The sequence below is a fragment of the Mauremys mutica genome, chromosome 3 (genome assembly GCF_020497125.1).
Source record: "Mauremys mutica isolate MM-2020 ecotype Southern chromosome 3, ASM2049712v1, whole genome shotgun sequence".
NCBI classification, from domain to species: Eukaryota; Metazoa; Chordata; order Testudines; family Geoemydidae; genus Mauremys; species Mauremys mutica.
This window is the reverse complement of record NC_059074.1, coordinates 152493332-152521057: the sequence shown is the minus strand read 5'-3', so window position 1 is coordinate 152521057 and position 27726 is coordinate 152493332. Positions and strand designations below refer to the sequence as shown.

Here is a 27726-nt window from a genome sequence, read left to right as displayed (position 1 = left end):
TGGTAGACCTGAAAAGTTAGCCCAGGCCCCATTGTTCTTCTACAAGCATTTGGGACAATTCCAGGGAAAAAAAGGGCTAGGTGAAACAACACGTAAAGTAACCTGGCCACCACAAGAGGATCCCTTTTCCTAACATGTTAGAAAAATGTGGTGTGCTTCATAGCATTAAGCCAGTCATGTCAGCTGGAATCTGGTACCTGAAGTCAATTGAATTGGGTAGGTCTGTCTCTCTTGTGGAACTGATTTATTTTCTCACAGTCTGGAAATATGACTGTTACATATTCATTGCACATAATGTAATTTTTCCTGCTTAGCTTTTCTAGCAATTGCATTACATATTTAATTTTCCTCCCCCCATAATTTAGTCTAAATAAAGGCCTTGACATTAATTTGCTTGAATGTTTTTTTAAAAAGAGAAATATGTAGGGAATTCCCCCCCCTCCACAATTTTATAGCAGTTTTATTACTAGTTTATCCCCTAGTCCCAAATTTTCATTCTCAGATAAGAGAAATATTAGAGTTTGTGCTGCTAAGCCTACCAAAGCTCATCTCAATAGGATGCGGTATTTTCATTTCTTACTATCACTCCATTCTTCAAATGGCACTAATGATGATGATTTTCTCCATGTATCTCCCTATGGGCTCCTTAAAAGTGGTATAGGAGTAACTGGCCCTGCAGAATTTTCTCCTATGTTAAGAGAAGGGTCTGCCCAAATCAGGGCACAGCTGTGCAGAGCAGAGAGCTGCCAACAGAAGCATCAATATAATTACATTCTGAGAACAGAAACCTGGTCTCTTGAGCCACTTCTTGCTGGGGACCCAAGGAAGACGCTGGCTAGTGGTTGCTAGGAAGGGAAGTAGGGAAGGGATTAAAGAACATGAGAATGATGTAGTAAGGTAGCTTCCCTGTGAGTTATTTGTCATCCTTTTTGGCCCTGGAAAGTCTGGGGATAACACAGGTAGTTCATTCAGGTTTGATCCTTCATAACTAACCTTAAAAGGTGATTGAACCAATAACCTAGAGTTTGAAAGGCTCCACAATCCACTCTCAAGCTCCTCCCTATGGTTATTTATTATTATGTTTCCCGATAAGGTGACGGACATTCCCACACTTCTCTTTTCTGAAGGGAGCAACAGTCTAAATCAATAAAGCAGAAAGTCCTGGAGACCAGAGGCACCTGCAGGCTTGGGAGTTGCAATCAGGGTTACAGGTAGGTACACCGTTCACAAAGGATAAATCCTGCAATGAATTTCTCCTCTTTTTTTAGTTCATGAATGATCCATTTGTTTTTCATTTTACTTTGTTCATTACTAGAAACTGTGCAGCAATCATTCTATGTAAACCAATTTCAGCCGATAGAATTGCCATGTTTAATAATATGCACTCTTTGTGGTGTGTGTTTGGTTACCTGAGTCACAGAAGAACTGGTTTTCCTCACAAACTGGTGTAATTCCACTGACTTCAATGGAGTTACTAATGGTTTACACCAATGTACAGGAGAGCAGGTTCAAACCCATTGTGTTGTTTCTGCTCCTCCAGTTGGGTGACTGAATCTTTTATAAATGGGAGAAAGGAAAGCAGCTGAATTTTAAGATGGCCACCCTCCAAGCATGATCTTTTACACTGAGTTAACACTGGCATGAGTAGCACAAAGCTTTCATTCCCTAGAAGAATATTTACAGATGAAAATATCACTCATGAGAATCTTGCTGGGCCCAGTAAACAAAAAGGGCCCTTAAATCTAACATGGCCAATGTGTTGGTTTTGTTGACCAAATAGTCACAATTAGCCTTTGCCGTATTTACCCGGGTGCCATCAGGGTTGATGCAAGAGCTGAGCTCTTGTACATAAGAACATGTAGGTGAGCTCAATCCCAACAGGAATGTTTTGAAGTGGTTCTTTGCGTCCTGTGGTGACTGAGTCTGAACCACTTGACCCTCCTTCTTCCCCCATAAAGACTCCTCCGTTGTCTGTTTTTTTCCTCTCACACACACATTTCATGACATTTTTGTGTCATTTGCACTCACTAGATTTGAACAGTTTCTCTCGTTACAGTTAGATTAAGTGTTCTCTCATTGTCTCACCACACATGATTTAGTGAGGAGAAAAAAAAAATCCGCCAAGCTGAACTACTCACAAGCTTGATTGCCCCCATCCTTAACGTAGGACATCAGCTTTGCCTCATTCTTTGCAGCCAACTGTCCCCCCTGCCCACCTGATGAAACAGGAATAGTCACCCTTCCTCTTTCTCTCCAGAGTTCTGGCCACAAAATTGATTTGGGGCAAAATTGCATCTCATTCAAAGGCTGCTTCACAGAAGAACTTGAACTTTGATTTATAATTAGAGCTCTGAGAACCTTTCTTTACAAAACCTGAAAGAGCACAAAACTCACCTGGTTTCTATCTCAGTTTATTGCAAACTCAGATACTAGCCCAAATGCATAGAGTAGTTCAACAAGTTCACAAAGCTTTTGAGGGAACAATTGGGGGCTGAGTTTGTGGGATAATGTTGAGGGGACTGGGGCAAGCTTTGGGCAAACACCTGTTCCCCTCTGCATATGTTTAGGAGATGGACTTATGGAATCATCTGAAAACAGTGCAAAGCTCAGCAGTTCTGATTGGCTTTAACCCAGAGTATGCCAAGTTCTTCTGTTTTCTGGCTGTTTGGCTTTCTGTTCTCAGGTTTGCTTGACCCACGTAGAACTCCTATAAATCCACACAAACTTAAACCCCAAAATCATTTTACCAACCCTCTCACTGTAGCCAGCATTGCCCCTTTCTCCCGGCAAGCTGAAAGCACTGTTCCTCCAGCTCCATTTATATGTGGCTTTACGGCTGTTGTGATTTTATTATCTGCACACTACATCTTTACATGTCTTGGAGACTACAATCTGCAGACGAAAAGAGGCCATTTTTCATGTCAGAGTTGATAAAGTAAGTGACACTTACATTACTTTGGTTCTTTCTTGTTTTTTTTCCAAAAATAGTGAGGCTACACAAAACCAACTTGCTTCCATAGGACAAAGTCACAAGGAGAAGTGAACCTGATTGGATAAAATAAGGACCAACCTAAATCTCTGTCCAAAAATCCAGCTGAACTTCACTGTCCTTATGCATCCTTCAAAATCCTCAGGTATTTTCTCTTTTCTTCAGTATTTTCGGTATATCTAGAACTTCTTGTGATTCCAAATTCCATCTGAATCATCTTATTTCCAGTCTAACCATTATATATACTCCCTCATTATAACGTAGGACCTAGGCCAGTCTGTTTTTGCCTTCTCTGTTTACGGAGCCATATTCCCCCTTGTTTCATTAGCAAAGAGTGAAGCTGAATGCCAGTTTAATCGAACAAGTGGAACTTTATTAAACCCTCTGCACTGTCTTGTCTATTGGTCTGAGTTGCTTCCAGCCTAACTCCCTCTGTTTCCTGTTTTTATGGTGTCCCTCCAGGGAACACGGGCCATCTGACTCCAGTTCCACTGCTCATGATTCATCTTCCCTATTTTACCAATATTTTAATATAAATATTAAAAACAAATACTTGATACCCAGACCTCCCACTGCACGTCCTTTTGGCCAGAGAGTGTTAGGATATAGCTGAGATGGAATTTTGTTGTTAGCACAAACTCAGCAGGTTACACAGTCTTTGAGATAATTAGGTTGCCTCACCCGGCAACCATATTGGGGGTGACCCATCTCTATCTCCCTGTTATTTGTCTCTGAATAAAGCAAACTATCTCTATGTGGAGTCTCATTCCTCCCTGTGGGGTTGGCCTCTTGATGGTTCTCTGTCTCTCTATTCTGTGATGATATCTGTAGGTTCTCTCTGGATGTTGTCTCCTGGCTTGTAAATGTCTCCTGTTCCTTCAGGTCACTTGTCCCTCTTGCTTAGTCACCTTGTATGACCTGGGCACCGCTGCACTTCTCATGACTCTGTTAGGCCACTGCTTCTGATGTATCTCTAACAGCTGAATCTTCACAGAAGTGCCTGTATCCAGGGCCAGTTGGATCTTAGCTGACCTGTTGTACTCTAGTGTCTGCTTTCTCTGATTGTTGGCCATCTCCTATCAGTGGTATCTCCATCCTTTTTGCTGCAACAGGTCTGCCCTCATTGGTAGCAGGGTGTTGGTCTTTTGTCCCAGGTATGCCTGTGCTGGACTGTTGTGGCTCCTCTGTGATGGGGTGTTCCTGCATGCAAAAATTTTTTACAAGGGATCTGAACCAGAAGAAATGGCCTTATGTAAGAGACTCTTAGCTGTTTTCACAGCTGATTCCACCTTGCCTATACTTTATGGGACTTTGGGGGTTCCATGGTTCATGCTGCCAGCTGCTGCACTGCAGAGAATTCACATCTCCAACAGTGCCACTATGTTTCATTAACAAAGAGTGAAGCTGAATGCAGGTTAAGTTGAACGAGTGGAACTTCATTAAACCCTGCTCGCTGCTCTGTCCGCAGGCTGGAAACAACTCAGCCTTAACTCCCCACATTCCCTGTTTGTCTGGTATCCCTGCAATAACAGCCCCTTTAGGGAACATGGGGCCTTCTGGCTCCAGTTCCACTGTCCATGAAACACACCCCTCCAGCCCCTTTCTGACAAAAATGCTTCTTAGTCTCACCCCTATACCAAGAAAGGAAAATCTCTTCTGGAGAAATAATTATAGCAATCTATAATCCCTCAATATCCACAGGAACGAGCTGTGGACACATACTTGGATTTCAAAGGGAACTCATAAATTAGTTCAGTGTAGTTTTTAATCAACCATACTAAGCAGCAATCTCATCATGCCCAGGGGAGGGAAGAATAAGACCCATTAAATGCACATTCATGCTCTCCTGCATGACACAGTATAGGCCATGTAGCAAGGTATGTAAATGAGAACTGCCTTCAGCCAATCAGAGCCGGGATAGGAATTATCACCTGCCTTTGATAGTTGCCTTCACAAGGGAAAGAAGTGATGGGGGTGCTGGAAAAAGTATCTAGATCGTCTTTGAAATGCAGAGATGGACATTTTGAATGTGTTCCAAATAAGAAGTGAACAAGTGTCCTTTGCTCTGGTGGATAGGAATATAGGTTGTGCCACAATGGATCAGACCATTGGCCTATCCTTTTCATTATTCTGCCTCCCACTGTGGCCAATAACTGATACATAAAAGGAAAGTGAAAAAGGAAGCCCATAATGCACCTGCCCGGTTGGCCAATAGCATACATGTTTGTGGAGGGTGAAATAGTCTTCCCTGACTAGAATTGTGCAAACCTTTCATAATGGACCCCAACCTTGACACAGATTAGCCAAGTTTCACAAACTCTGGCCTGAGCTTCTGTCAAGTTCTAGGTGAACCCCAAAGTCTCTTTGGTTTTGTGTGGACACCATGCAGTACATCCTGGTGTCCATTTGTATTTTGAGTGCTTTGGACCACTGGAACTTAAACCTCAAAGCAAAAATCAGGACCTGAAACAAAAAAAGAAAATAGGCTTGTTTACCAAATCCTCTGAGATTCTCACAGCTCTGTCCTGACCTCATTGTTGATCTGTTTACACTCCAAAGCACAAGGTCTGATTGCCTTATTCTGAGGCTAAAGAAGTGGGCGAGACTGGGTCCTATAATAATTGAGAGACCAAGAGAGAGGGGAGCAGTTTGCAATAAGCTGGGGGAGCAGGAATTGGCTAGAGAAGACTGTGGGGTGATGGGTCATCAGAGCTCAGTAGAATCTCTATCCTACACACCTTCACACTGAATCGCCACTGCATCTCACCATATATTGATTGTCCTCATTTCTGGTTTATCTGACCCCACTGGGTACTGCCCAAGCAGTTTAGATAATTAGGATCCCCTTGTTTTTAGAAAATGTAACCTTTTAACAACCAGGACACAAATGCTAAATTCTAGGCTGTGCTATTCACCCTGATCGTGTCTCAAGATGTATGTAGAATTTACCCTCACAATAGCCTGAGTTTTATTAGTAAATATATTACAGTGAATAAAAACTACCAATTAAAAAAACCAACCAAACAAAAAAACCCTAGTAAAATCAATTTTACACTTTCAAATAAATCAGGCCAGTAAGTATATTGAGGCAGGGGGAGGAGGGCAATACTAAATGTAGACTACCAGAAAGACAAAAAATCCTTTTCAAGTGATACTATTTTCCCCTTCTCTAATATCTGCCTTTGGAGCAGAGCACATTGCCATCACTGTCAGCCCTGTCACAGCAGAGACCAGCCTGTAAGTCAGTAACATCTCCCATGTGCATATCACTAATTAGTTGTATCGCAGAAGCATGTTAGGATTTTAACTACATAAAATAACAACCCAAGCATAAGGATTATTACAACAAACACATTTTAATGTCTTGGTATCATAAAGTGCTGGTAACTGCAACATTATCCTAGCCCACGCGGATAACTAGGGGGACTACTTTGCACTACTAACAGCTCCTTCTGTTTAAGGATCCCGGAGGACTTTGCAAATGCAGGGTGAAATTCATCCCAGTGCAGAGGGCCAGCACAAGGTCTGTGCATCCCTTATGTCCCACTTGGGGGCTTAAATGGTGCATAGACCCTGTGCTGGCCCTCTACATGTGGGTGGATTTCACTCTGACGGAAGTAAGCCTCCCTTGGGGTAAGTATAAGTAAGCCCATTTTACAGATGAGGAAACTGAAACATGGAGAAGTGAAATGACTTACCCATAGTCATATGTTGAGTCAATGGCAAAGCTGAGAATAGAATCCACCAGTCATGGCTCATTCATATGCTTTAACCACTTTCTTATTCTTCCCACAATATTCCCTCTAGTCTTCCCCCAGCCTTTCTCCATTGCTGATCACAGTAACATTACTGAAAACAATCTAAACAGCCACATACAAAATAAGTTGCATGAATTCAGTGCAGCAAGACCACTCAAAGGATGGCTGAGTTTGGCTCTGTAAATGTCTTTTGCTCCCAGCATCATCCAGGGACACTGCTCTTGTATTGCTGTAAAACACTCCTTGGCTCACGCACAGAAACAGTTCCTACATGGCCTTTACTGTTCTGTATTGCTGTCTCTGCCACTGGATTGCTGTGTGACCTTGAGCAAGTCACTTCACCTCTCTGTGTCTTTGTTTCCTCTTCTGCCTTGTCTATTTAGGCTGTTAACTCTTAGCATAGGGACTGTCTTTATGTGTTTCTATCATGCTCAGCACAACTGGGCCCCGGTCTCAGTTGTGGCTGCCAGGTGCTTCCGAAAAACACAAAATTAAGAGTAAGAATTCAGTCTGAGTCAGTAATCTTATCTCCCTGATCACAACTGGCTTCTCCATAGAGGAATCTAACTTTGTGCGGTCTCATCATTTGAAAAGGAATTAAATTAGGATTCAAAGACTATAAAATGGACTGTGAAATGTATGCCATCTAGAGTCTTTTGCCTGCAAGCAGACAATGAGAAAAGCATTTTAATGAGGCAACAAGTGACTGATAGTATCAATGAGACCCTATAGTCCAATGAGTAAGAAACTGGAATGCTGTTGAGGAGACAGAGGTTCTGTTCCTGTCTCTGCCACTGACATGTTACGTGACCTTGGACAAGTCACTGCCCTGCCTCAGTTTCTCCTCTTGTAAAATTGGGATATTGATCTTTCCCTTTCTTTATAAAGTGTTCTCAGAACTCTGGATGAAAAGATTTATTATTATTAAACATTTAGTGGGTAACTGTTCCTCTTTTAAAGATCACTTTAGTGTATATTTCCTTCACTCCTTTTTACTTTCTTTTTTTGAAAGCTCTTTTCCTTTTATCCCTTTTGTTCCTCCAAAGGTCTCCGTCTGCAGCATATTTCATTATATCCCTCGCTGTTTTAATCTCTTTGTCTCCATTTATGTAAATTTGGCATGTGAACTTGCAAGATGATGGAGTTATGAAAATCCTTGGAGCCTGCTTTAAAATCTCATGAAGGTCTAATTAAATATTGCACATTGGGAAAGACACACTTTTCAACTAAAAAAAAATAGATGTGAAAGAATAGAATCGATTGACATGAGTGTTAGATTTGAGATCCAATATTTGCTAACGCATGTCTGGCTAGCCCAGACTCCAAACTGACCTTGTCCCTCCTGCTCCACCCAGGCGCATGCTAACGCAGCTGCATCACTTCTCTTGATACAGCATTTCATTCAGTATTGCTGGGAGGATCAAAACACAACATCAAATGCTTTTATTTCCTTTTTGCTGAATTTTGCATTTTGTTGCTGCAAGGTTGACCTTTATTTCTGCTGCTTGCCATTAAATGACAAGGAGCAGCAGATGGGAGGGGGGAAATCTTTAAGTGTGATCATCCTTTTATCACAACAAAAGTAAATCTCCTAAAGCCATCTGAAAATCCACAATGAGCTGAGCTCATCCACCGAACATGCCAGCAATGAAGAAAAATGAATTCTGTGTCCATTTGCTGGATTTCAAACAATCCAATGAAAAGGTATTTTCAATCCTTCTGCAGCTATGCCAGTGCATGATCTTGTATGCTAAACAGGATGGGATCTGGTCAATTCTTGAATGGGGGATTATCTACAAAGAAACCTCAGGGTGGTACAGGAAGTGGGACTTCTGATTTAACAGGTAGTGCACTAACTCTGAACTAGCATCCCAACATCTCAGGACAGTGGCTTCAAACATGATGCCTATGGATTAGATCTGGCTAGTTCTATGTGTATATATAAACTCACAGGGCACATTCAGAATCTAAGCTTTCATTAAAAAAAACAAGTCCTCATAGTTGTGAAGAAAACCTTGCAAATGTTTGTAACTGATGCTGTGAGATCTTCCTGAGTCTGCAGACAGCCTGAAACAATGGTTCTGGGAGATGTGTACTCTTGTGTAACAGTGGCTCCGGGAGGCATGTATTCCCTTCTGAAACAATGGCTCTGTGTACTCCCTGTGCCCCAATTAATCCCTATTACTACATTTTCAATGTCAAAGTTAACTGTTTATAATAAATAATGATAGGGAAAGGTCAGTTTAAAGAGTATTTAGATGTTAGATGTGTTCAAGTCAGCAAAGCCTGATGAAATTCATCCTAAGGTACTTAAGGAACTAGCTGAAGCAAGCTTGGAACTGTTAGTAAATATCTTTGAGAACTCATAGAGGATGGGTGAGGTCCCAGAAGAGTGGAGAAGGGGAAACATAGCACCTATCTTTAAAAAGGAGGACAAAGACGATCCAGGGAATTATTGGCTTGTCAACCTCACTTTGATACCTGGTATGGTACTTGAGCAAATTATTAAACTATTAGTTTGATGGCACCTGGCTGACAATGGAGTTATAAGGAATAACCAGCATGGATTTGTCAGGAACAAATCATGCTAAACCAACATAATTTCCTTCCTTGACAAGGTTACTGGCATAGTGGATGGGGAGAAGCTGTAGATCTGATATATCTTGATTTTAGTAAGGCTTTTGACACAGTCCTCCATGACGTTCTCATATGCAAACTAGAGAAATGTGGTCTAGATAATATTACTGTAAAATGGGTGGACTACCGGTTGAAAGACTATACTCAAAGAGTAGTTACCAATGACTCTCTGTCAAACTGGGAAGGAGGATCTAGTGGGGTTTCTCAGGCATTAGTCCTGGAACTAGTACTATTTAACATTTTCATCAATGACTTGGAAAATAGAGTGGAGAAAATTATATTTATAAAAGTTGCAGATGATGCAGCACTTTAAAGGACTGGATTAGAAGTCAAAATGACCTTGACAAATTAGAGAATTGGTCTGAATTCAATAAGATGAAATTCAGTAAAGACAAGTGCAAAGTGCTTCACTTAGGAAGGAAAAATCAAATGCACAACTACAAAATGGGGGATAACTGTCTAAGTGGCAGTACTGCTGAAAAGGATCTGGGGGTTATAATGGATCACAAATGGAATATGAGTCAACAATATCATGCAGCTGTGAAAAAGGCTAATATCATTCTGGGGTGTATTAACATATGTAAGACCTGGGATGAAATTGTCCCAGTTTACTTGGCACTGGTGCACCATCAGCTGGAGTACAGTGCCCAGTTCTGGGCACCAAACTTTAGGAGAGATGTGAACAAATAGGTGAGAGTCCAGAGGAGAGCACCAAAAATATTACAAGGTTTAGAAAATCTGACGTATTAGGAAAGATTAAAAAAACAAACAAAAAACGGGGCATGTTTAGTTTTGAGAAAAGAAGACTGAGGGGAAACTTAATAATTAATTTTCAAATATGTTAAGGTCTCTTATAAAGAAGATGGTGATCAATTGTTCTCCACGTCCACTGAAGGTTGGACAAGAAGTAATGTTCTTAATCTGAATCAAGGGAGATTTATGTTATATATTTAAAAAAATCTAACAATAAGGATAGTAAAGCTCTGAAATAGGCTTCTAAGGGATACTGTCAGATCTCCATCACTGGAAGTTTTTAAAAACAGATTGGACAAACATCTGTCAGGGAAGGTTTAGGTTTACTTGGTCATGCCACAGTGCAGGGAATTGGACCAGATGACCTCTCAAGCCCTGCATTTCTATGATTCTATAACAACTCAGAATTTAGTTTCTGTACCATATTCAGACACTTATCTTTGGGCAAACCACCTGCTGGCATCAGTGGGCGCTGCAGTGTGGATTAGGTGGTTGTAAATTTACAGCCCACCCCACAGCCCATAATTAAAAATAGAATTCATCGTTCTCCCCTGTGTTACAAGATATAGAGGGAGTTCACGTTCAGATGATTTATAAAACTAGCTTCCTGACAACTTATGATCAACCCTGGGTGCTTTATGAAAAACTAGGGCATACTTACTCCGATGCTCAGATCATATTAATATTCTGGTAGTGCCAGTGCCTGCCCATATGCCCCCTACACTTTCAGTTGTATTCTCCTTCTTCACTGCCAGTCTTAAACTGATGTGTCCTTAAGCAGTCCTTAAATGCTGCTGTGTCCTACCCCAGAAATGGCTGCATTTCAGTGGTGTGTGGCTGCATTTCACTGTTATACAGTGTTTAATGTTTGTCAAGAGCTTTGTATGAAAAGAATGGTATAAATGTAATTTGTTGTTATTTCTTCTTTAAAATTTGACTTTATTACATAAAGTTGATTTGGAGGTTTGGGGAAAAAAGGAGAGGAGGAGCAACTTGATAATAGAATTTCCCATGGTTCTTTTGTAGTAAGAAAACCTCAGGAACACCTATACATTATTCTGTATGCAATCATGACAGTATTAAGTTCATTCACCCACTGGCTGCAGTAGAAGAATATTTGCCAGTGTCCCTTTATAAAAGCTGGCATTTAACAGAAAAATTCACACATCCACTTGAGAAGACAGTCTAGAGAGAGATTCGTGCATTCAAGTGTTTCCTAGAGATATAGAATTTTTATTCTAGTGTCCTAAACTGCTCATTCACTGGACTGGAAGGGACTGGGAATACAGATAAGGAGATCAGCTCCCAGGAGCAGGGAAGGGAATGCCTTCTGCTTTTACTGTCTGTAGTGTGTGTTTGTTTGTGTTTGGGGGTTACTTGCTGTGTGCTGAGCTTGTGTTTGTCAGTCTGTTTGTTTGTTTGGTTGTTTGAGGGACCGTGTGCTCTGGCTGGCAGTTGGAGGCAGGTTTGAAAGCTCGAAGCCTCTGGTAATTGGCTGAGCCTTAATCAGTGGGCGGGGCATTCACTCAGGCCAGGGCTTTATAAAGCCGCGCACAAGCGACCAGGGAGCTTTGCGAACAGGGAGTTTAGAAGGGGAGTGGGAAGGGAGCGGGAGTCCCTCGCCGGCCGTAACCCCTTCCCCGTGGCCCCCCCCTAAAACCTATAAACCGAACCACATTCCAAAACTACTTCCGTACACCACCCTTTCACTAACTAGGAGACAATGCAGGCAGAAGCCCAGCAGCAGAGTGGGGGCTATCCAGTTTATTGCACTGACTGTCGCATGTATGATTACCTGCCCTGTGGGCGGGTGGCGTATGTGTGCAGTCGGTGCAAGGAGCTCCTGGCCCTCAGAGACCATGTACGGACTTTGGAGGCCAGGGTGGCGGAACTGGAAGAGCTGAGAGAGGCAGAGAGGTATGTTGATGAGGCTTTCCGGGACACTGTAGAATTGTCCCACCTCCGCTTAGACAGCTCCTGTGCTGTTGAGGAGGAAGAAGGGCCCAGGGAAGTAGAGCAGTCAATGGGAGCAGAGGGAAACCTTCCCGTAGTTGGGACCCTCCTTCCAGATGGTGCTGGGGTTGCCTCTCGCACTGAGGTTGCCTCTCCGGGGGAGGGAACTCCAGTTTCTAGGAAAAGGCAGGTGTTAGTAATGGGAGATTCGATTATTAGAAATGTAGATAGCTGGGTCTGTGATGACCGGGAGAACCGTATGGTGACTTGCCTGCCTGGTGCGAAGGTTGCGGATCTCTCGAGGCATCTAGATAGACTTATGTGTAGTGCTGGGGAGGAGCCGGTGGTCGTGGTACATGTAGGTACCAATGACATAGGGAAGGGTAGGAGAGATGTCCTGGAAGCCAAATTTAGGCTGCTAGGGAAGAGACTGAAATCCAGGACCTCTATGGTGGCATTTTCAGAAATGCTCCCAGTTCCACGCGCAGGACCGGGTAGGCAGGCAGAGCTTCAGAGTCTCAATGCGTGGATGAGACGATGGTGTAGAGAGGAGGGGTTCACGTTCATTAGGAACTGGGGAAACTTCTGGGATGGGAGGAGCCTATACAGGAGAGATGGGCTCCACCTAAACTAAAGTGGAACCAGACTGCTGGCACTAAACATTAAAAAGGTTGTAGAGCAGTTTTTAAACTAGGAGATGGGGGAAAGCCGACTGCTACAGAGGAGCGTGTGGATCGGACACAGACTTCTCTTAGGGGAGAGTCTGATGATAGAGAATCTCCAGGTTATAGTCAGGAGCAGAGGAATGAGAAGTATAATGTAAGGGCCGGATCAGATGATAAACAGTCACATAAAAAAGAATCTGGCACATCAGAAAAAGGCAGGCTAATAAACAGGGACAAGTTTTTAAAGTGCTTGTACACAAATGCCAGAAGTCTAAATAATAAAATGGGTGAACTAGAGTGCCTTGTGATAAAGGAGGATATAGATATAATAGGCATCACAGAAACCTGGTGGACTGAGAGCAATCAATGGGACACAATCATTCCGGGGTACAAAATATATCGGAAGGACCGAACAGGCCGTGCAGGGGGAGGAGTGGCACTATATGTTAAAGAAAGTGTAGATTCAAATGAAGTAAAAATCTTAAGCGAATCCACAGGTTCCATAGAGTCTCTATGGATAGAAATTTCATGCTCTAGTAAAAATATAACAGTAGGGATCTATTATCGACCACCTGACCAGGACAGTAATAGTGATGATGAAATGCTAAGGGAAATTAGAGAGGCTATCAAAATTAAGAACCCAATAATAGTGGGGGATTTCAATTATCCCCATATTGACTGGGAACATTTCACTTCAGGACGAAATGCAGAGATAAAATTTCTCGATACTTTAAATGACTGCTTCATGGAGCAGCTGGTACGGGAACCCACAAGGGGAGAGGCGACTCCAGATTTAATCCTGAGTGGAGCGCAGGAGCTGGTCCAAGAGGTAACTATAGCAGGACCGCTTGGAAATAGTGACCATAATACAATAGCATTCAACATCCCTGTGGTGGGAAGAACATCTCAACTGCCCAACACTGTGGCCTTTAATTTCAAAAGGGGGAACTATACAAAAATGAGGGGGTTAGTTAGACAAAAGTTAAAAGGTACAGTGACTAAAGTGAAATCCCTGCAAGTTGCGTGGGCCCTTTTTAAAGACACCATAATAGAGGCCCAACTTCAATGTATACCCCAAATTAAGAAAAACAGTAAAAGAACTAAAAAAGAGCCACCGTGGCTTAACAACTATGTAAAAGAAGCAGTGAGAGATAAAAAGACTTCCTTTAAAAAGTGGAAGTCAAATCCTAGTGAGGCAAATAGAAAGGAGCACAAACACTGCCAACTTAAGTGCAAGAGTGTAATAAGAAAAGCCAAAGAGGAGTTTGAAGAACGGCTAGCCAAAAACTCCAAAGGTATTAACAAAATGTTTTTTAAGTACATCAGAAGCAGGAAGCCTGCTAAACAACCAGTGGGGCCCCTTGATGATCAAAATTCAAAAGGAGCGCTTAAAGATGATAAAGTCATTGCGGAGAAACTAAATGGATTCTTTGCTTCAGTCTTCACGGCTGAGGATGTTAGGGAGATTCCCAAACCTGAGCTGGCTTTTGTAGGTGACAAATCTGAGGAACTGTCACAGATTGAAGTATCACTAGAGGAGGTTTTGGAATTAATTGATAAACTCAACATTAACAAGTCACCGGGACCAGATGGCATTCACCCAAGAGTTCTGAAAGAACTCAAATGTGAAGTTGCGGAACTATTAACTAAGGTTTGTAACCTGTCCTTTAAATCGGCTTCGGTACCCAATGACTGGAAGTTAGCTAATGTAACGCCAATATTTAAAAAGGGCTCTAGGGGTGATCCCGGCAATTACAGACCGGTAAGTCTAACGTCGGTACCGGGCAAATTAGTTGAAACAATAGTAAAGAATAAAATTGTCAGACACATAGAAAAACATAAACTCTTGAGCAATAGTCAACATGGTTTCTGTAAAGGGAAATCGTGTCTTACTAATCTATTAGAGTTCTTTGAAGGGGTCAACAAACATGTGGACAAGGGGGATCCGGTGGACATAGTGTACTTAGATTTCCAGAAAGCCTTTGACAAGATCCCTCACCAAAGGCTCTTACGTAAATTAAGCTGTCATGGGATAAAAGGAAAGGTCCTTTCATGGATTGAGAACTGGTTAAAGGACAGGGAACAAAGGGTAGGAATTAATGGTAAATTCTCAGAATGGAGAGGGGTAACTAGTGGTGTTCCCCAAGGGTCAGTCCTAGGACCAATCCTATTCAATTTATTCATAAATGATCTAGAGAAAGGGGTAAACAGTGAGGTGGCAAAGTTTGCAGATGATACTAAACTACTCAAGATAGTTAAGACCAAAGCAGATTGTGAAGAACTTCAAAAAGATCTCACAAAACTAAGTGATTGGGCAACAAAATGGCAAATGAAATTTAATGTGGATAAATGTAAAGTAATGCACATTGGAAAAAATAACCCCAACTATACATACAACATGATGGGGGCTAATTTAGCTACAACGAGTCAGGAAAAAGATCTTGGAGTTATCGTGGATAGTTCTCTGAAGATGTCCATGCAGTGTGCAGAGGCGGTCAAAAAAGCAAACAGGATGTTAGGAATCATTAAAAAGGGGATAGAGAATAAGACTGAGAATATATTATTGCCCTTATATAAATCCATGGTACGCCCACATCTCGAATACTGTGTACAGATGTGGTCTCCTCACCTCAAAAAAGATATTCTAGCACTAGAAAAGGTTCAGAAAAGAGCAACTAAAATGATTAGGGGTTTAGAGAGGGTCCCGTATGATGAAAGATTAAAGAGGCTAGGACTCTTCAGTTTGGAAAAGAGAAGACTAAGGGGGGACATGATAGAGGTATATAAAATCATGAGTGATGTTGAGAAAGTGGATAAGGAAAAGTTATTTACTTATTCCCATGAGGTTGAAAAGGATCCTAAGAGGAGCAGGTAAGAACCCTTTGGTCATCCTTCATGTGGGAACGAATGACACTGCTAGATTCTCGCTAGACAGGATCAAGGGAGACTATGCCAGGTTGGGTAAGACGCTCAAGGAAATTGAGGCTCAGGTGATCTTCAGTGGGATCCTACCTGTCCCTAGGGAAGGGCGCCAAAGGGGTGAGAGAATCATGACAATTAACAGTTGGCTGAGGGAGTGGTGTTACAAGGAGGGCTTTGGGATGTATGGGCACTGGGAGGCTTTTGGGGACAGACAACTGTTCTCACGGGATGGGCTCCACCTAAGTAGGGAAGGAAGTAGACTTCTAGGAGGGAGGCTGGCTCATCTGATTAAAAGAGCTTTAAACTAGACACTGGGGGGAGACGGTTGGGAGAGGTCCTGGTGCTCTCCACGCCAAATTTATACATTGGGAGTGAGAACAACAAGATAACAACAGATATATCCAGAGGGGGACAGGCAGGTGTAAGGAAGATGGGGGGGACGGATACTAGATCTATAGGTCATACTGGTAGTACTGTGTCCCTACCGAGTTGGGTGAAAAGAGTGAGAGGAGCCCAACAGCAAAAATTAGGATGCTTGTTCACCAATGCGAGAAGCTTAGGTAATAAAATGGAGGAACTGGAGCTCCTGGTCCGAGAATTGAAACCGGATATCGTAGGAATAACCGAAACATGGTGGAACGGTAGCCATGACTGGAGTACAGGTATGGAAGGGTATGTGCTGTTTAGGAAAGACCGATGCAAAGGTAAAGGTGGGGGAGTAGCATTGTATATCAATAATGAGGTGAAATGTAATGAAATAACTAGCAATGCAATGGATAATACGGAGTCTGTCTGGGCAATGGTCACATTGGGGAAGAAAACTACTAGAGCCTCACCCGGGATAGTGATTGGGGTGTGCTATAGACCGCCGGGATCTAGTCTGGAGACGGATAGAGAGCTCTTTAATGTTTTTAAGGAGGTAAACACTAATAGGAACTGCTTGATCATGGGGGATTTTAACTTCCCGGATATAGATTGGGAAACAAATGCTAGTAATAATAATAGGGCTCAGCTTTTCCTAGAAGTGATAGCTGATGAATTCCTTCTTCAAGTAGTTGCTGAACCGACGAGGGGGGATGCTATTTTAGATCTGGTTTTGGTGAGTAACGAGGACCTTGTTGAGGAAATAGTTGTAGGGGACAACCTTGGCTCGAGTGATCATGAGCTAATTCGTTTCAAAATAAATGAGAGGATAATCAATATTGCATCTGAGACTAGGGTTTACGATTTCAAAAGGGCGAACTTTACTAAACTAAGGCGACTAGTTAGGGAAGTGGACTGGACTAACATATTTAGGGATCTAAAGGCAGATGACGCCTGGGGTTACTTCAGGTTGAAGTTGCAGGAGATGTCAGAGGCATGTATCCCGAGAAAGGGAAAACGGCTCGTAGGTAGCAGTTTTAGACCGAGCTGGATGAGCAAGCGTCTTAGAGGGGTCATTAAGAAAAAACAGAAAGCGTACCAGGAGTGGAAAATGGGAGGGATCAGCAAAGAAACCTACCTTATTGAGGTCAGAGGGTGTAGGGAAGCAGTGAGAAAGGCAAAGCGATGGGTGGAGATGGACCTAGCGAAGGGGATTAAAACCAATAGCAAAAGGTTTTTTAGCCATATAAATAGGAAGAAAACCAAGAAAGAAGAAGTGGGACCGCTTAAAACTTTGAACGGAGTGGAGATTAGGGATAATCTTGGAATGGCACAATATCTGAACGAATATTTTGCCTCGGTCTTTAATGAGGCTAATGAAGGGCTAAGGAATAATGATAGAGGGACCGATGGGAATGAGGATATGGGGATAGACATTATGGTATCGGAGGTGGAAGCCAAACTTGAACAGCTTAACGGAAGTAAATCGGGGGGCCCGGATAATCTTCATCCTAGAATATTAAGGGAATTAGCGAGTGATATTGCTAGCCCGTTAGCGATGATTTTTAATAAATCTCTAAATTCGGGGATTGTACCGTTTGACTGGAGATTAGCTAATGTAGTTCCTATATTCAAGAAGGGGAAAAAAAGTGACCCGGGTAACTACAGGCCTGTTAGTTTAACATCTGTAGTATGCAAAGTCATGGAAAAAATTTTAAAAGAGAGAGTGGTTACGGAGCATGAGGCCGATGGCAACTGGGATAGTTTACAGCATGGATTTACGAAAGGTAGATCGTGCCAAACCAACCTGATCTCCTTCTTTGAGAAAGTAACAGATTTTTTAGACAAGGGAAATGCGGTGGATCTAATATATCTGGATTTCAGTAAGGCGTTTGATACGGTACCGCATGAGGAATTACTGGTTAAATTGGAAAAGATGGGGATTGAAATGAAAATCCAGAGGTGGATAAGGAGCTGGTTAAAGGGGAGACTGCAGAGGGTAGTATTGAAGGGGGAACTATCGGGTTGGAGGGGGGTTACCAGTGGAGTTCCTCAAGGTTCGGTTTTGGGTCCGATTTTATTCAATCTATTTATTGCTGACCTGGGAACCAAGAGTAGGAGTGGGCTGATAAAGTTTGCGGAGACACCAAGTTGGGAGGTATTGCCAATTCGGAAAAGGATAGGGATATCCTCCAGGGAGATTTGGATGACCTTGTAAACTGGAGTATTAGTAACAGGATGAAATTCAATAGTGAGAAGTGTAAGGTCATGCATTTAGGGATGACTAATAAGAATTTTAGTTATAAGCTAGGGACGCACCAGTTGGAAGTAACGGAGGAGGAGAAGGACCTAGGAGTCCTGGTTGATCGTAGGATGACTATGAGCAGGCAATGTGATGTGGCCGTTAAAAAAGCTAATGCGGTCTTGGGATGCATTAGGCGAGGTATTCCTAGTAGGGATAAGGAGGTGCTAGTCCCGTTATATAAGGCGTTGGTGAGACCTCATCTGGAGTATTGTGTGCAGTTTTGGTCTCCCATGTTTAAGAAGGATGAATTCAAACTGGAACGGGTACAAAGAAGGGCCACTAGAATGATCCGAGGAATGGAAGGCCTGTCGTATGAAAGGAGACTTGAGGAGCTCGGTTTGTTTTCCCTAACCAAAAGAAGGATAAGAGGAGATATGATTGCACTCTTTAAATATATCAGAGGGATAAATACCAGGGAAGGAGAGGAATTATTTCAGCTCAGTGCTAATGTGGACACGAGGACAAACGGATATAAATTGTCAGTCAGGAAATTTAGGCTTGAAATTAGACGAAGGTTTCTAACTATCAGGGGAGTGCAATACTGGAACAGCCTACCGAGGGAAACAGTGGGGGCGAAGGACCTCCATGACTTTAAGATTAAGCTAGATAAGTTTATGGAGGAGATGGTATGATAGGATACCGGGCTTAGTCAATAGGTTAAATAAGTGCCATACTGGTAAATAGTACAATGGGTCAATGATATGATATTCTTAACCTTTTTCCAGAGGGTATGGCTGGAGAGTCTTGCCCGCATGCTCGGGGTTCAGCTGACCGCCATATTTGGGGTCGGGAAGGAATTTTCCTCCAGGGTAGATTGGCTGTGGCCCTGGAGGTTTTTCGCCTTCCTCCGAAGCATGGGGCAGGGGTCGCTTGCTAAAGGAGTGGGGGGATCGGCTTATGTGGCCTGCATCTTGCAGGAGGTCAGACTAGATGATCATAATGGTCCCTTCTGATCTTGAATTCTATGATTCTATGATTCTATGATACAAGAACTAGGGGTCACCAAATGAAATTAATAGGCAGCAGGTTTAAAACAAATAAAAGGAAGTTCTTCTTCACGCAGCGCACAGTCAACTTGTGGAACTCCTTTCCTGAGGAGGTTGTGAAGGCTAGGACTATAACAATGTTTAAAAGGGGACTGGATAAATTCATGGTGGCTAAGTCCATAAATGGCTATTAGCCAGGATGGGTAAGAATGGTGTCCCTAGCCTCTGTTCGTCAGAGGATGGAGATGGATGGCAGGAGAGAGATCACTTGATCATTGCCTGTTAGGTTCACTCCCTCAGGGGCACCTGGCATTGGCCACTGTCGGTAGACAGTTACTGGGCTAGATGGACCTTTGGTCTGACCCGGTACGGCCTTTCTTATGTTCTTATGTTGTTACTTGGGGTACCTATACCACAGAGGGGGTCTGGAAGGTTGCTCTATGCTTTCTGTCCTTAAACCCACATAAAAATACAGCCTAATCACTGCATGCTATAGTGTTTGGAGCCAATGCTGTAGAACACCACAGAATGGAATTTATAAGGGTTGTTGCAGGGCAATGTGTTATGGCAATGCTGTGCCAGGCAAGGCAAAAAGAGATCTCAATGCTCTTTGCCATTATTAATTAAACCTTATAACAGTCTGGTTGGAAACTATTATGCCCATTTTAGAGATGGGGAGACAGGCACAGACAGGCTATGTGACTTGTCCAACACTACATAGAGAGTCAGTGGCAGAGCTGGGAAAAGACGCTAGATCTCCTGTGTTCTCACCACTGGCTCATGCTGCCTCTCCTTTCACAATGGGAGAATCCCAAAGGGGATTGGATTCTGAAAGGTTGTTTGCTTAGACGAACCCTCTCCAAAGCTATTAGATGGGCAGAAATGAGCAGGAAATCTCACCAGAACAGTCTTCCTGATGAAAGAACTCCAGGACTTCCGGTGTCTGGCAGTCATTTTTCTCACAGGATTTCAGCACTTCCTCATCTGGTTCCATTCAGAACCAGGAAGCACTGACAGGCATAGCAGTGAAAGTAATAAAAGGTTCCGCAAATAGGAAAGGATTCAGCGCTGGGAGTAGGTTTTGGTTGGCTTCCATTTTATCTGAACTAATTTGACCTTCACTAATTTACAGAGCTTTAACCTGTTGTGTGTCTCATACACAGAGAAAAACTCACTTACTTTCAGTCTGGAATAAGTTAGTTCAGCTTAGGGAAAATCAACATGAATGAACAAATATTAAAACACCAGGTGGGAGCCCAATGTAGTCTTTACTCCTTAAAAGCCATCTTGACTTGACTCACAGCACCATTATAATAATTATTCTATTATAATGGCACGTAGAGAGCCCAAGCAAGGGCTGATATGCTAATAGTTGAATATACACACAGTAAGAGAGATTTCCTGCTTCAAAGGTCTAAATAGCCAAGATAAACAAATGAAATAGTAGTATCCTCATTTTGCAGATAGGGAACTGAGGGACAGAAAAACTAAGTGACTTTCCCAAGGTCACATGTGGCAGAGTTGCAAACTGAACCCAGCTTTCTTGAGTCTCAGCCCAGTGCCTCAACCACAAGACCAACCTTCTGCCCCCCTTCCCTGTCAGACAGGTGAAGAAATTCCTTGCATTTAAAGGGCGAGCACAGAGAAAACAGCATCATAATATGTTTCTTACATTGATGTAGCTACATACACCATGCAGCTAATGTATTTCAGGCTGCGCTTGATTCCATCGAGCTCTGATTGAAATCCCGGAACTCCCTGTGGCTCTCGTACACTTTGGGATGTTTTCTGAGCTGTCTATGGCAGGCAGAACCTTGTCATCTCCATCTGTAGCTGCCTTGTCACAACTTTTACACTTCATGGGAGAGTCTCATTTTCGTTGCTAGACATGTGTTTTGCAAGTGCCTTCCCTTATTGAAAGCGGAGCTCTGTAATGGATTTCATTAAGGCAGAGCTGTAGTCCCCTAGGAGGTTTCAAAGCTTTCCTTCCCTCCCTCATCTTGCATGTTGCTGTGTCTGGCAGACAAGCATGCCCTTATACGAAAGGGCGTTCTATAGATAGAAGCCTCACGCTCAAATAATTTTTTAATACAAAATCAAACAAAATGCAGCTTCCTAAAATTTTACTCTGCCCGTCACTTCCTTCACTCCAAGTCCATTAGCTTACAGGGATGTAGGAAGCAGGGGCCTCTGTTACTGTTTCTCAGTAGGGGAATGTTCTCTTTGAAGCATCTTTTAGAACCATTTTATCAGGACAGACTTTTTAGATATTTTTCATTTGGTGGTTTTTGCAGGGAGAGTTGTTTGTTTGCACAATTTGTATTTGCACATTAGAGACCTTCCTGAACTGCCCGTGAACTTTGAGGGAATCCAGCTCCCCATATGGAGTTGAACTTCGTGGATCAATTGGCACCCTAAATCCAACCTCCCTCCCCCATCTTTGTAGAGGAAACCCAGGTTCTGAGTTGGATGTGAACTCTGTGACTCAGTATCTGACCCATCTCTCATTGACATTGGGAACATGTAGAGCTGTGCAGAATGCATGAAGCTTGCCAGGCTTCAGGTTAAATTACAAATTCAGAGTGGGGTGAAATTCTGGCCCCAATAGAGTTGATGGGATTTTTTTCCCCATTGAAGTCAATGGGGCCAGGATTTCACCCCATGTATTCAAGGCCCAACACAATACTTCTCAGTCCTTCATTTCTTACCATATCAGCCCACTACCCTGCCTCCTCTGCTTTGTCAATGATGTCCTGTTTCTCACCTCCTCCCACTCCCATCTTCCTACCGTGGCCCCAGGCAACAGTCATTTGGAAACTAGCTAGCTTCTTAAGGGTAACTATTGTGCACAGGATGCTGGTTAGATCCATGGAAACTGGGCCTGTCCCCCAATGTGTGGAGTGGAGTGGAGTGGAGGCAGCTGCACATTTTAAGATAGGGAAGTTGAATGTTTCCTCAAAGGAAAGCTGCAGAACACCATCAAAAGATGAGCCTGGGAACTTAAAATCATAACTTTGTTAGACACTCAGAATCATGGCCTTAATAAAAACACTGGATTTATGGCTCGTTATAACAATCTTTAACCCACTAAAGCTCCTTTATCCTATGACTGCAGAGGTGTTGACTGCCCATTCCACCTTGACTGATCTCTTGCAACATGTGTTAATTCCTTAAGCTAAATAGTTGATTCCACTTCTGTATTTAGCTGTGACACTCTGGGTATGTCTACACAGCAAAGAAAAACCTGCAGCTGGCCCGCACCAGCCAGCTCAGGTTTACAGGACTGTTTCATTGCTGTGTAGACTTCGGGGCTCAGGCTGGAGCCTGAGCTCTGGGACCTTCTCACCCCACAGGGTCCTAGAGCCAGGGCTCCAGCCTGAGCCCAGAAGTCAACACAGCAGTGAAACAGCCCCACAGCCTGAGCCCCGTGAGCCTGAGTCAGATTGCATGGGCCAGCCTAGTTTGTATTTGCAGTGTAGACTCACCGTCTGAGTACCTTTCCCAGACCTGAAGAAAGGGGCTGGAAAACTTGTCTCTCTCGCCAGCAGAAACTGGCCCAATAAAAATGTTACCCTGCCTACCTTGTCTTTAGAAAAATCAGGGCACTTTTGTGTATGTGCATGTGTGGAAGCGAGGGCGGCAGGCAGGCTGCCTTCGGCGGCTTGCCTGCGGAGTGTCCGCTGGTCCCGCGGCTTCGGTGGACCTCCCGCAGGCGTGCCTGCCTGCCGTGCTTGGGGCAGTAAAATCCCTAGAGCCACCCCTGACTGGGTAGAGGCTGACTCCTCTCCAGCTGCCTCAGCTCCCCCTGGCCCACCCACTCAGCCACCAAAGGAGTGAGGAGCAGCTGAGCTCTGCAGAGAGAAGTCACAGCTGCAGCTCTCTGCATTCCCAGCAGGTTGGACTGCAGCCAAGACTACAGCTGGCTGAGCCCAACAGCTGAGAGGTGCCAGTCAGGAAGGGAAGTTCTGAGCACCTCCCCTTCCCCTCCCACCAGAGTACAAAAGGGGTGGTGGATTAGACAAACACAGGCTGAACATTGAGGGATTAGGACAGGTATGGTCTATTCCTCCCTCTAATTACATGCATCAGTGAGCACAGGATCTGCCTCACCAAATGAATTGCTGTTATTTCTGGTACTTGTTTTCCTGGGCCACCAATTTTGCTAATACTCTTCCAAACAGGGTCAGCCTCCTGCCTGCTGAGAGCCAGTTATCCACTTCCTCCTGTTTGCCCAGCCATCATTAACCACAATCAGGGAAGGGAAAAGCTGTCACAATGATGATTGAGATGGATGAGACAGGTACTGTACAGTCTATGGGAGCCTGACATCTGTAGATTCATGCAGGGAGTGTTGCTAGTATTTCAGTAGATGGCACTTTTTGTTCTGAGTCAGTACTGACCCAAATACCCTGGCACAGTGCTCAGGATGGCGGGGTGGGGTCTGTGCTGCTTGAATATGCTGTCTCTGTTCCCAAATGCCCCCTGCAAAATTTATTCCTCATTTCCCTGCCTTTGTACACATACATACACATAATATAGTGCTGCTGCATTCCAACCCAGAGGTGGCTGCCCTTGCAAAGTAGGAGAAATGATGCCTGCCCCCAAAGCTGGCATTATAGATGTAAGCTATTAATTCCAAATAATTGACTTAATAAAACCGTGAAATAGTTAAGTTGTCTAGACCTTGGCATTGGGACATCTTGGTTCTATTCCCAGCTCTAATATGTACCATGCTGTGCTGTCAGGCAAAACACTTAATCCAAAATTTTCAAATATGGGTGTGTAAAATTAGGCCCATAAGTCCATGTTTAGGCACTTAACTAGGTGGCCTGGTTTTCAGAGGTGATGTGTAACCCAACTTTTATTGATTTATCTCTGGGTGCTCAATATTTCTGAAAAAAAATCAGACCACTTTTGTTTTAATTTACTCATCTCTGTTTCACTACCTCACTCTTGGGGCTCTGAGCCTTCATTAATTAACATCTATAAAGTGCTTTGAGATTTTCAGATGAAAGGATCTATCTAGCTATAACTGGTCACTATAGAAGTATTATTTATGGTATGAATTATTGCTATTATGTCATGGCTGATGTCTGGATACAGGGGACTTTTTTGTATGCAACCAATACTTGGACCTCAAGGACCAGATTTTGCCCTCAGTTATACTAACGTAGATCAGGAGGGACTCTGGTGAAGTCAGTGGAGTTATTCTTTATTTATTCAGGGATAAATGAAAGCAGAATCTGGCTCCTTGTTGATTAAGTAGAAAGTCAGTGAATACTTTAAACAGGCCAATTTAATGGAACTGGAAGGCTAACACTGACAAATCATTTCTATAGTAGTGCTAGTAATATGCTTTATACTCAAATTGAATGTGTTATCACAAAACAATGGAAGCACCTGACCATGTGGGAGATGATAATCTCTGGGGGACAGCTGAACAATGAATTTCAACATTGAACTGAGAAAGTAATTCTTTCAAATAAGATTTTAATATTAGCCTTTAAGCCTTAGCTGGTTGAAATGATCAGCATCCGACTGTCCCCCTCATTTTAGCCCATGTAAATACAGCAAAATACAGCTTTGAGTTCTGCACAGAATACTCAATCTCCTTTCTTGCTTTTTCACTATGTGTGCTATAATAGACACACACATCTGAACAGGAAAAATGGTGGGCTTTTTTTGACCCTATTATCTGTAGAACATACATCATACCTACTAGTGGCCAGAAAAAAATAACACCTTCGGGTTCCTCGGAAGACTACTCTGTGACATCATTCCCACAAGCATCTTACCAAAATTCTTCAGTGAGGAGCTTTGATCAGCTCCCTCAGGGGATTATTCCACTGTGCCACAGCTCTTCCCATCCAGTTTTTTTTGTCACATTATCTATCCATATATTATTATTTATATTCCAGTTACATCAACAATGTGCTTGGTGCTGTCCACATACATAGAAAGATACAGTCTCTGTCTTGAAGAGCTTTCAGTCATAGGTCAGCACTTAAGCATGTCCTTAACTTTTAAGCACGCAGTGAACTTGAATAGTATCCTGACTAGCCCTGGGTTTAGATGTTTTTCTGCATTTAGATCCATAGAGCTTGATTCAAACCCCACTGAAATCAATGGAAAATCTTTCACTGACATCAGTGAGCTTTGGGTCAGGTGCTATGAAGCCTATAGTTATTGTATGGTTCTTAGTGTATGCCATTCCAATGTATTATTCTGCCACAGTGGTGAGTAAGCTTTATAAATGAGATTAGACCAGGGCAAAAAATGCAATGAGGTTTCCATGAATATTTGTTCATGTTTTTAAGGGAATTTGTTTCAGTCACGATAGAGCACAACTCCCTTGTGTGTGCATATATCTGAGTGCTGTATTACTTACACAAATTCAGAAGGCAATTTTCAAAAACATAGGCATGAGTTTTTGCAGAAACCAAATTTTAAATCCCACATGCCAATATTTGCACTGGAAGTGATCATCCAATCATGAACTAGAAAAAATTACACATCTAAGCAATGCAGCTTGAACTTAAAATATTTGTGATCAATCTATAGTGCAAAAAAAATTTGAAAAGATATTCAGTGAATAACAAATGTATTTGAGCAAATCACAACCTACTCATGAATATTTAGCTAGCAGAAAAAGGAGGCTTCATTCAACAGATATGTTTTGTTCAGCTGTAAATCAAATGTACCATCTTATCTACTGTATGCAGTGTTGTTGTTATGTCAGTCCCAGGGTATTTGAGAGACAAGGTGAGTGAGGTAATATCTCTTATTGGACCAAACACCAATCAAAGATATTACCTCACCCATCTTGTCTATCTCATCCACTATCATTACAGTAAAGATGTAAATGAATCATTGAAATGAGAAATGAAGAAAACCTATTAGGTCACCTAATCTATTCCCCTCTTCCAATACAGTTGTTCCCCCATACAGTCTATTCTCCTAGTCTTTGTTAAGTCTAAATTTAAAGTGATTAAGCAATGGCACTTCCACTACTTTCTTTGGGAGACTGTTTCACAATTTAATGGATCTCAACATAACCATTTTCCCCAGATACTCAGACAAAATTTTCCTTAGCTCAGTATTACTCTATGACACTGAATTATACTCCCTTATACTGTCTTAAATAATGTATCTTCAATAATGTATAGGGTTTCACACTCTTTGCCTTGTATAGCCTCCTCTCAGCCCAGTTATTCAGCTGTTTTAATATTTTCTCATAATTTTCTCTTAATCTTTTGTCGTTGCTCTTTGAATCCTTTCCAATTTATTGACATCTTTCTGGCACTAAGATATTTGGGATTGTACTCAGGGTGGGCACACCAGTTACTGAGTTCATATGGCTTCTCTGATACAATGCTTGGGCAGGAGCGGCTCTACAAATTTGGCCGCCCCAAGCAGTCATGCCCGGGAGGCGCCCCCCAGCCGCGGGAGCAGCGGACCTCCCGCGGGCATGACAGCGGAGGGTCCGCTGGTCGCGCGGGTCGGCTGGACCTCCCGCAGCTGCGGGCGGTTCGCTGGTCCGGGGGCTCTGCTTGAGCTGCCGCAGGCATGCCTGCGGGAGGTCCAGCCGAGCCGCGGGACCAGCGAACCGTCCGCAGTCATGCCTGCGGGAGGTCCGCGGCTCCCGAGGCTCCGGTGGACCTCCCGCAGGCATGACTGCGGCAGGTCCGCCGGCCCAGCCTGCCGCCCCCCCGGGAAAGGGCCGCCCCAGGCGGGTGCTTGCCCCGCTGGGCTCTGGAGCCGGCCCTGTGCTTGGGGCACTCAAATACACAAAGCCCATTATCATCTTCAATATACACTCAAGATATCGATATCCTAAGGAGTATGGTGTTAGTAAGGCTGAAGTAACAATATTGTATTCTTGAATGTTATAACTGGCATTGCACATTGTATTTTGTTAATTAGGAAGAAGAGTTTTATATCACTGCTCCTATCTGCCCTGTCCTGAAAAGTGTGAATTATGGGTGATTGAAATTCTTGAAGAAAAAAGTCTTCTAGTCATGGAACAGATGCAATAGCCATGCAGAGTTGCCTGTATCAGACCCCACCAAAGTGCCTCAACCCTGATCATTAGTCCATTCAATCTCTGGCTTCTCGTGCTGGGACCACCAAAGAAGGTAACAGGTGTGGGTGGTGGTTTTTTTGTAATGTAAACACCTGGCTGCTAAGATCTGGATTGAAAACCACCAAATTTAATTCATCCAGTACCCTAAATAGACATCAGATGGTAACAACTTTCAGTCATTACTAGTCTGGCCTGGCTGAAAGGCTCCCTCTCCCATTTGGAAATATGGGGTGCTTTAAGAGTTAAAGCCCAGGACTGATGAGATTTGAGTTCTACTCCCCGTTCTCTCACAGACTTTCTGTATCACCTCAG

General features: G+C 43.1%; 1 long non-coding RNA gene across 1 annotated transcript; it reads left to right on the top strand.

Moving 5' to 3' along the window:
* The first annotated feature begins 1091 nt into the window (after positions 1 to 1091).
* LOC123365700 lies at positions 1092 to 27497 on the top strand. Its single transcript, XR_006577702.1, has 3 exons — positions 1092 to 1211; positions 23513 to 23631; positions 27255 to 27497. It is a non-coding gene; the product is annotated as an uncharacterized LOC123365700 (long non-coding RNA).
* Positions 27498 to 27726: the final 229 nt, after the last annotated feature.